A 9,082-nucleotide genomic window follows, 5' to 3' on the forward strand; every position below is an offset into this window, starting at 1 on the left:
TGATAGTCATGTGCAAGTTGGTTGTGATGGTTGGCAAATTTTCATGTGTAATGTGTGCCGTACATGGATATTCTCGGCTTAACCGAATAAGAAGCAGGCTACTACCAGATTATTAATATCACCTCCATCAAAGTGTTCACATGAACAATACGTCTCTGCAGTGTCCCGTGCTCTGGAGCGTCTTCACTCCATTCTGGAAATAGATTTTTTGTTTTGTTTGATTAGTGGTGGGAAAAACTCCTTGGGCAAGCTAGCTTGGTGACGTCTGAATGGCTCCTTACTGATCTACCGCCTCCGGATTTTCTCGATAGGCAAGGCGGGGTGCAGGAAAGAACGACTTGCGGAAGGCACTGTGGAAAGAATAATCCCAGAATCCCAGAAGCCTATGCATTTTTCTCTGTTGTCGAATTGACAACTTCAATTCTCCCGGTGGTTAAACCTCTACGAAGAGACCTCTGAATTGACGGTCTGTTTAAAAAACATGCACATATCTCTCCTGTGTCTTATATTCGCCCACCCTATTAACTCAAATTTGCATATCCAAATCTGCTTCAAACATGATCCTTTGTCTACATCTTAATCTTAAAGATTATTAGCGTTGGGCAATAGCAGAGGCCACAAATGTGAAGCCTCAGAGCAGCTCCCTTTCCTGTATAAAGAGATTTTTTTTACACAAAAGTGTGCATAAAGACGCAGCAAATATATTTCCACACACTTCTGCCGCCAGTGTGAACGACCGTGAACTTCCGCCTCCTTACTGTGAAGTTGTGGCAGTGTGAACCCACTGCCCAGCCTTGGATTCCAGGAAGATGACGTGAATGATTAGTGTGGGGTGGGTGTGTGAGAGATAGGTGAGTGTACACAGGTCATGCCTGTTGAGGTGGTCGTGCGCTTATCTTCGCCATCTCCAGCGATGGGTGCAATCGTACGGGGAACTATCAACCTTGCGAACAGTAACTCGAAGTTATGCTACCCATTGCAAACCCAGGTCTCCATTTCGGCCTTCGGTGCGACACTTTTAAGAGAGCCACATAGGTGTTCCGAGAATCGATACGCGTCTCTGCGGTACAGATATACGCCCTGCCTTCAGTAGTGATTCGTGAATAAGGAATTCCTCCTGGGTAAAAGGGGCGGCCGGCCAGTGCGGAACTGGCACCAACAATAACGCAAACTCTTGACGCTAGTAGGGGTTAGTAATGGAACTGCTTATGATTAGTGATAACACACTATGTACAGACAGCTGTGAACAGGAAGCATTAAATAATCTCTCTCATATTGGCAAGGTAATCGATGTAGAAGTTAACAAGGATTTGCGAAAAGAGTTCTCTGTTGAGGGTCTTTATAAATCATTCTCATCCCAGGGATAAAGGAAAGCGCCAGCCTCCAGGCTTTGATGGTGTCACTGTAGGGATAGCCATTAAATTTTGGGATAGCTTAAAGGATGTCGTCATGAATATTAGAAATTGGAATAAAGTTCAGCTGTCGGATTCATGGAAGGAGAGTACCATTGCCCTGCTGCTCAAGCAGAACCAATGCATTTCTTAGAAACTGCCCGCCTACAAAATATTCACGAAGGCACTAGCCATGAGAATGATCCCAATCATGCAAAGGTATGTTAACAATAGGCAATATGGTTTCATGAGGAGGGGGTCCCTTATAGATTATATCCTAAACGTTATCCTTGCAGTTGAGTTGGCTGAAAAGTCACAGTAGCATAGTCTTTCTCCAGATGGATATTGGAAAAAGCCTTTGATAAAATCTGCAGGTAATACTTGTCTTAGACACCCATGTTGCAAATGGGATTTGATAGGAGAGTTGCTATTCTACAATGCCGAGGAGGACATCTCCATCGATGGCTCACTTATTGAGCCAGTGATATTAAGGAGAGGGGTCAGGCAAGGCTACCTACTCAGTCCACTTCTCTTTGCACTGCACTTGCTACGCATCCACTTTTTTGCTTCCTTGAGAGTCCTGCAAAGAAAGGAGAGATTCAAGGATCAAGTATAGGGATAAACAATTAGTTGGGCAAGAGTATGTTGATGATCCTTTCATGATATTGAAGGTTGAAAATTCAATGTGGACAAGGCATTGCAAGTTTGGGATGGTATGAAAAAGCAGCCAGACTAAAGATAAGTATGAGCAAGTCCTTACTAATACATGCTACAGAGGAGAGGATTTGGCTAACTTAAGATGGAAGGGGCATATAAGTAACAAAGTTACAATCTTTAGGCATCTTGGGTATCCTGTGGGTGTGGGAGTCACAAAGGTCGGTAAGACCAAATGGATGATGGAGAAAGTGAGGAAGAAAAGTAGCAATTGGAGCATAATTGCATGGCTACTTCATGTAAGATAAAAACCCCTAAAGACTTCTCTCTTCCTGATCCTCAGGTTCCATCTCCCACTACTGTCATGGAATTCCAACATGCAAAAGGCATGGGACACTTCGATGGGCAAATTTATATGGGGAAAACCTGGCAAGGAAATATATCTTGAGATTTTGCAGGGATTGGGGTGTATGTAGTGAGAAATAATATACTCACAAGCATCGAAGGTTCTGATAAAAGACTGGGTGTAGTCCCTGGAGGGAAATTCAACTAACTTGGGCAAGGGCAATGTCATTATTGATGACAACCAAAACATCTTCTGGTCTTGTTGCTTCTGTCCCCTCCACATCACTGGCTCTCGTTAGAAGAGGTAAAACACTAGCAAAAAAACGGATATTCGAAGTGTTACATTGATGCAAACCAGGAGGTGGGATACTATCCTTTAAAAGAAGCTAAGAGGATGTACAACTTATCACCATCATGTAAGACTGCGTGGGAGTTCATCAGACTGTAGTTGGAAGTGATTGGGGAGACAAATGGCTCAAGCGCATATGTCAATCTTAGAACTACTTGCGACAAAGTCGTGTGATAAGGGGGAACACCAATAAGAATGTAATGCCTGCAAGGCAAATTGAATTGGGGGAGTTAACAGTGTGATGGTATGATTAAAAGGCCATGAAGGACTTATGGGAGATTGGCCTTCCTCTTAGAGATAAGACCTTCGTTTGGAAAGCGACTATGGGAGCCATGTTATCTGTGGAGAAGCTTAAAAGAAGCGGTCTCACAAATGGCTCGTGTGTTTGTGGCAAGGAAGACTCGGTTCGACATAATTTTTTCGGACGCATGCAAGGTAGACTACCATCTAGTCCCTACTAATAAGGGCAAAATCACACATTGGGAAGGACGATATGGAACACATTTTTGGGACGGATGCAAGGTAGAATACCATGTAGTACCTACTAATAAGGGCAAAATGACACATTGGAAAGGATGTAGGGAATACATTTTATTTGTAATTTTTGGCTAGTGCGATAGTGCTTGTGGTGTAGTGTTGCTTGGTACTATCGCTTGTGGTGTAGCGTTGCTTGGTACACAATTCACTAGAATTTTTACCCTACAATCACTTTGGGAGGCCAAAGTTAGTTTAGTTAGTAAACTGTTTTGAGGGGGTCAATGTGTAAGTTAAAGCGGGAAAATACATTGTCCAAAGTAAAGTAGTACCATGGTATGTCTTGCATGTTGGGTAAAGTAGAGAGATGGGACTTGGTAGTTTCACTGAGGACTCTTGTCTAAAGTTTCCTCGTTTTTGCAATCAAGAACTAGGCATGTGAACCTAGTTTCCTCCCGACGCTTTACATTGAGGTTGGTGCTGTGCACCAACTTAAGTTTGGCCCACCATTGTTTTTATTGCTTAACATATTTCTCTTAGGGCTTTGCACCAATGTTGTCTTAGCACGTTGCACTAAAGCTCAAAGCACCAATGTTTTGTGTCCTAATGCACATTTCATACCATCACCTCCATATAAATACATAAATAAATAGAGAGAGAGAGAGAGAGAGAGAGAGAGAGAGAGAGAGAGAGAGAGAGAGAGAGAGAATGTGTGTGTGTGTATGCACATTATAAAAACACTTTATATATGTGTGCGCGTGTGTTAATGTTTAAAAGAAACATTGTATATAGTACATAAATAATGCATTATAATACACATTATACAATTGATGACTTAATGTTGAAAATTATTTTCACATGAGTGGGTAGGCTGACCCGTCTCTGCAATAGTTCACATACACAAATTCACATTTTCAACTTCCAAACTTACTTATTGAATAGATGTGCATATATATTAAATAAATAGCTCAACACAACTTGCCATTGATTCCAAAAGGTTGAGCGAAAAGCTCAACATCCTACCCAACCCTTCACCTTATAAGTCCCCCCTCCCTTCCCCCCGTGCAAAGCTATGACGAATCGTGCCTATGGTATTTGCATGAAGGCTAGGATGTGCGAGCAGGATGAAGATGCGTAGGTGGGTGGCTCAGGTTGACACGTGGTTGTAGGAGGGACACACATGGGAGGATGTCTCAAGTCGACATGTGTTCACCCCCCTTGCTTAATATTAGTATATATAATAATAATATGTACTATATATTTATTTATATGACTAATACATTAATAAAAAGATTGCATATATACAAAAAAATTATGGAGTCCAAGTGATAACACATCAAGTTATAAAAATATTGGATATATACAAAAAGTGACTCCCATTTGGTACTCTTCATACAACATTGCCCAATTACTCCTTGCTTATGGCTTCCAATTGAGTCTAATAATGTGTTCCAATTCAATTATTGTGCATTGAGTACCATGGGCTTTATTAATTTTGGTGCAAGACACATATCAAGTGTAGGCCTTAGACAACTATAATAGAGTTGTCTTTGATTCAAGTGCTCATGGCTTCTAAGAAAGTTTGCTACAAATTATGCAATAGTACCCTAAAATCTTACCATGCCAAGGAGAAACAAAAACTCCATGTAGACATGTTATTGAGATGGCCATCACGTAATGGGAGATGATAATCAAGGTTGCCTTGGGAGTGTGGATTGCAAGCAATCTCAAGGAAAGTCACCATGCCAAAGCAAGTTCGACATTTTAAATAAAGTTCATGCTATGTGAAGGAGCTCAATTATAGATTTTCAAATACTGACATACCAGTCGAGCAATCATAGAAAGAACATATGAGGAGGTGATGATGAAAGCTAAGCTATAGAGCTAGCACTCCTAATCAACGCAACACTATGATCTAGGAGAGCTATAGGTGGGCATGAGGTGACTAAAGGCAACGTTATGATCTAGGAGAGCAAAGGCATATTTAACAAAGAAGCTCATAGCTATGTTTCCTTTTCATGCCATGAAAACAAAACTATCTTGAGGCGGGGTAAAATTTATTCCTTTGTGAAGAAAGCTAAAACTAATGTCATAAAATACATACAAAATAATAAAAATTGATGTGTATATTGGGCTTATGGGGAATCGAACCCCAATCATAATAGCAGGGTAAAATTTATTTCTTTGTAAAAAAAAGGTAAAACTAATCTCATAAAATATATACAAAATAATAAAAAGTGTGTATATTGGGCTTAAGGGGAATCGAACCCCCAAAATAATATGCCCACCGAGGAAAACCCCCACCCACTTCAGCCAACCAACCACAATGCTAGTTGGTTGGTTGAAGGGGTGAACATGCAACAAAAAATGAACACACAAAAGCCTTACCTCCTGAACTGCCACCAACTGCAACCTAATAAGAAATAATCTCACTGAGACTTCATCAATCTTGGTACTTGAGTCGTGTAGCTCTCAACCTATAGCAACCTGTAAAATGACAAATAGAGAGAGGGGATTCCATGAAGTTGATGCCATCCTTCCAAAGACAATCAGCCTAATGAGAGGGTGTTGCAGACAACAAGAGGGGGTCAAACATTAAATCTTTGGAAATTTTTGGTGAACATTTAGCGATGACATTTAATGATGAACTGGTTGATTATTCAAGAGGGTGGACTAGTAGATGAAGATGGTGGTTCCATAACAACATTGTATAGAGAAATCCCTGTCTCGTCATGGACCTCGTTGTCCGTCAAGAGGGTGGACTAGTAGATGAAGATGGTGGTTCGATAACAACGTTGTATAGAGAAATCCCTGCCTCGTCATGGACCTCATTGTCCGTCTAGAACAATCCCCTTCTCCCCCATCGCATCTACAGCAGCGCCATGGTAGACAACATTGCCTGACATGCCCCAAAGGGGAAGGAATCAAGGCCTCTCGTTGGCACTTCTCCTCCTCTTCAGCTCACATAAATCTAAAGACTTACCTGTACTGGGCAAAAGGGATTCTAACGATGCCTCCCTGTTAACCGATAGCTTGCTAGCAAGGAATGGAAGTATCGTAGAAGCCATGGTGCATGTGCTCCCCCCACACGTCTTCCCAGATGGCAGATGAAGAGTCGGAGAAGTGGTTGAACTCCTCGATGCTGTTGCGCAGGGTGTCCAAGCACACGGGACGGAGCTGTGGCCTTGGCCATGGAGGTAATTCACAGGAGGAGCAGCGCCAGACAAAAAAGAAGGCGAAGGATATTGATGTAGAAAATGGCGGCAGTGACTCGAACGTCTGCTGCAATGTGAGAGAGCAGGAGCAGTGGTAGGCCGGCCGATGGTTCCCCGCCAATGGAGGAGGGAAAGGCAGTGAGTAGGAAGAGTAGTATGCAGGTGGTTCCCCGCCAGTCGACGAGGTAGAGAGAGATGCAGGACACATGGCACCGGCAGGAGGTCTGGCGAAAGGCAGGATGGAGTGCCACGTGGCCCCCCTTTCCTTCGTTAAGAAAAGCAAAAAGATTCTGTTCTGTCGGTGCACGAAGCTGCCTGCGGTTCCCCTCCCTCAAGCTTCCCAAAAACTCTCCATCCTCCCCCATCTTCCACACCTCCGTCCCCAACCTCCACCTCTGCATCGTCGGACACACACAGGTTCCGGTCCGTCTCCTTCCCCCTCCTCGACTCCCTCATTGCCTATCACCAACACCAGAGGACCTCCCCTACCCCTCCTCTTCCCCAATCATAATGCCCAGCCCTTGCCTTTCTGGTTTTCCTGAGGATGGGGGGGTGGCGCGGGGGCGCACACCAGTGGCAGTAGCAGGGGGATGGGGGCCCTCTCTCTCTCTCTCTCATGTTTTTCTCCACTCTCCTGTTATGGCTTCCCTTTGGTCTTTTCCCACACATTTGCCAATAGTAGACGTGCCCGCTATGCCCATGCCACTCATCGACCTCCAAACTTTTGCATGCTGCACCTCACAATAGCGTACTCTGAGAGAGAGAGAGAGAGAGAGAGAGAGAGAGAGAGAGAGAGCGAGTTTGGATGTCCTACACGGCCTGTGGTAGGGAGAGAGGGCGCATGAACCTGTAGTCTGAGAGAGAAGGAGAAGAAGAGAGATCGAGTCTATTTCATAACCTGAGAAAGGAGGAGAAGAGATTCAAGAGAACATCTCCCGCAGATCAACTGAGAAAAATAAAAAAGAGCAATTTTTTTAAATGCGAGAAAGAAAAAGGACAACCGAGAGGGTACCAAGTGTCAGGTCGCCCCTGCAAAACCTGAGGGGGTGCCCTTGGTGTGACACAAGGCACCCTTGCAAAACCTTCAAATATTATGTATAGAATATATTCTTTATTGATATCATATATAATTTATTTTTACATTTCTTTTTTTTTGGGGGGAGGCAGGGTCGAGGGTATTAGTTGACTAGTGATAACATACAAAAAATTGGGGAGCAACTTTCTACAATGTACACTAGAGTTTCGTGTGCACAAAACGCTAGGCCGTTTCACGGCAGCTTCGTTGCCTCGAAGCAACAAGCGAAGTTGCCGTGCGATTTCGCTCAACAATCCATTTCTCATCTTTCTCTATCCTCTTTTTTCTCTTTCTCTCTCCCCCAAATTCCCTGTCTTTTTTTTTTCTCTCTCTCTCTCTCTTTTTCTTTGCCTTTTATTTCAATTTATTTTTTCTTTTCTCTTGTTCTCTCTCTTTTTCTTTTTTCTCTCCCCGCTTTTCTTCTCTCTCTCTCTCTCTCTCTCCTTTTATTCTCCCCCCTCTCTCCTCTCTTTTCCTTCGCTCTCTCCTCTTTTTTCCTTTTTCTTCTTCTTCTTCTCTCTCTCTCTCTATTCTCTTTTTAAAATTTTTCTTTTCTCTCTCTCTCTCTCTCTCTCCTTTTCGTCTCTTTGCACTTTTCTTCTCTCTCCTCTCTTTTCCTTCTCTCTTTCTCCTCTATTTTTTATTCTCTCTCTTTTTACATTTTATCTTTTCTCTCTCTCTCTCTATAATTCTCTCTCTTCTTCTTCTTTCACTTTCTTCCCTCCTCCTCAATCTCTCTTAAATTATGTAAATTTTATCTTTTTCCTATATATAAATCTCTCTTTACGTTTGTATTCTCTCTCTTCTTCTCCTCTCTCTCTCTCTCCTCTCCCTTTTATTCTTCTCCCCTTTCTCCTGATTTTCCTTTCTTAAATTATGTAAATTTTATTTTTTTCCTCTATATAAATCCCTCTTTACGTTTGTATTCTCTCTCTTCTTCTCCTCTCTCTCCGCTCCCTTTTCTTCTTCTCCCCTTTCTCCTGATTTTCCTTTTTTCTTCTCTCCCTCTCTCCCTTTTAAATTTTATCTTTTCTCTCTCTCTCTCTCTTTCCCTTCCTCTCTCACAAAAAATATTTAAATTTTAAAAAGAAATTTTTATTTTCTCCTTTTTTCCATCTCTCCTCCTCTTTTCTTCTTTCTTATTATTATTCTTATTCTTCTCTCTCTCTCTCTCTCTCTCCTTTTCTTCTCTCTCCTCTTTTTTCCTTTTTTTCTTCTCTCTTTAAATTTTTTTCTTTTCTCTTTCTTTTAAATTTTATCTTTCCTCTCTCTATAATTCTCTGTGTTCAAATTCTCTCTCTTTTTATTTTCTCTCTCTCATTTTCTGCTCTCTATCTCTATCCCTTCTCTCTCATCTCTTTTCCTTTTTTCTTTCTCTCTCTCTCTCTCTCTCTCTCTTTATTTTAATAAAAAATAAAATTTTCTTTTTTTCTTTTCTTTTTCTTTTCTCTTTCTTTTAAATTTTATATTTCCTTTCTCTATAATTCTCTCTCTATATTCAAATTCTTTTTCTATAATTCTTTTTCTTATTTTCTCTCTCTCATTTTCTTCTCTCTATCTCTCTCCCGTCTCCCTCATC

Source organism: Lygodium microphyllum, chromosome 2 (assembly GCF_053477565.2).
Source record: "Lygodium microphyllum isolate KBCC chromosome 2, Lygodium_microphyllum_v1.1.10, whole genome shotgun sequence".
NCBI lineage: Eukaryota > Viridiplantae > Streptophyta > Polypodiopsida > Schizaeales > Lygodiaceae > Lygodium > Lygodium microphyllum.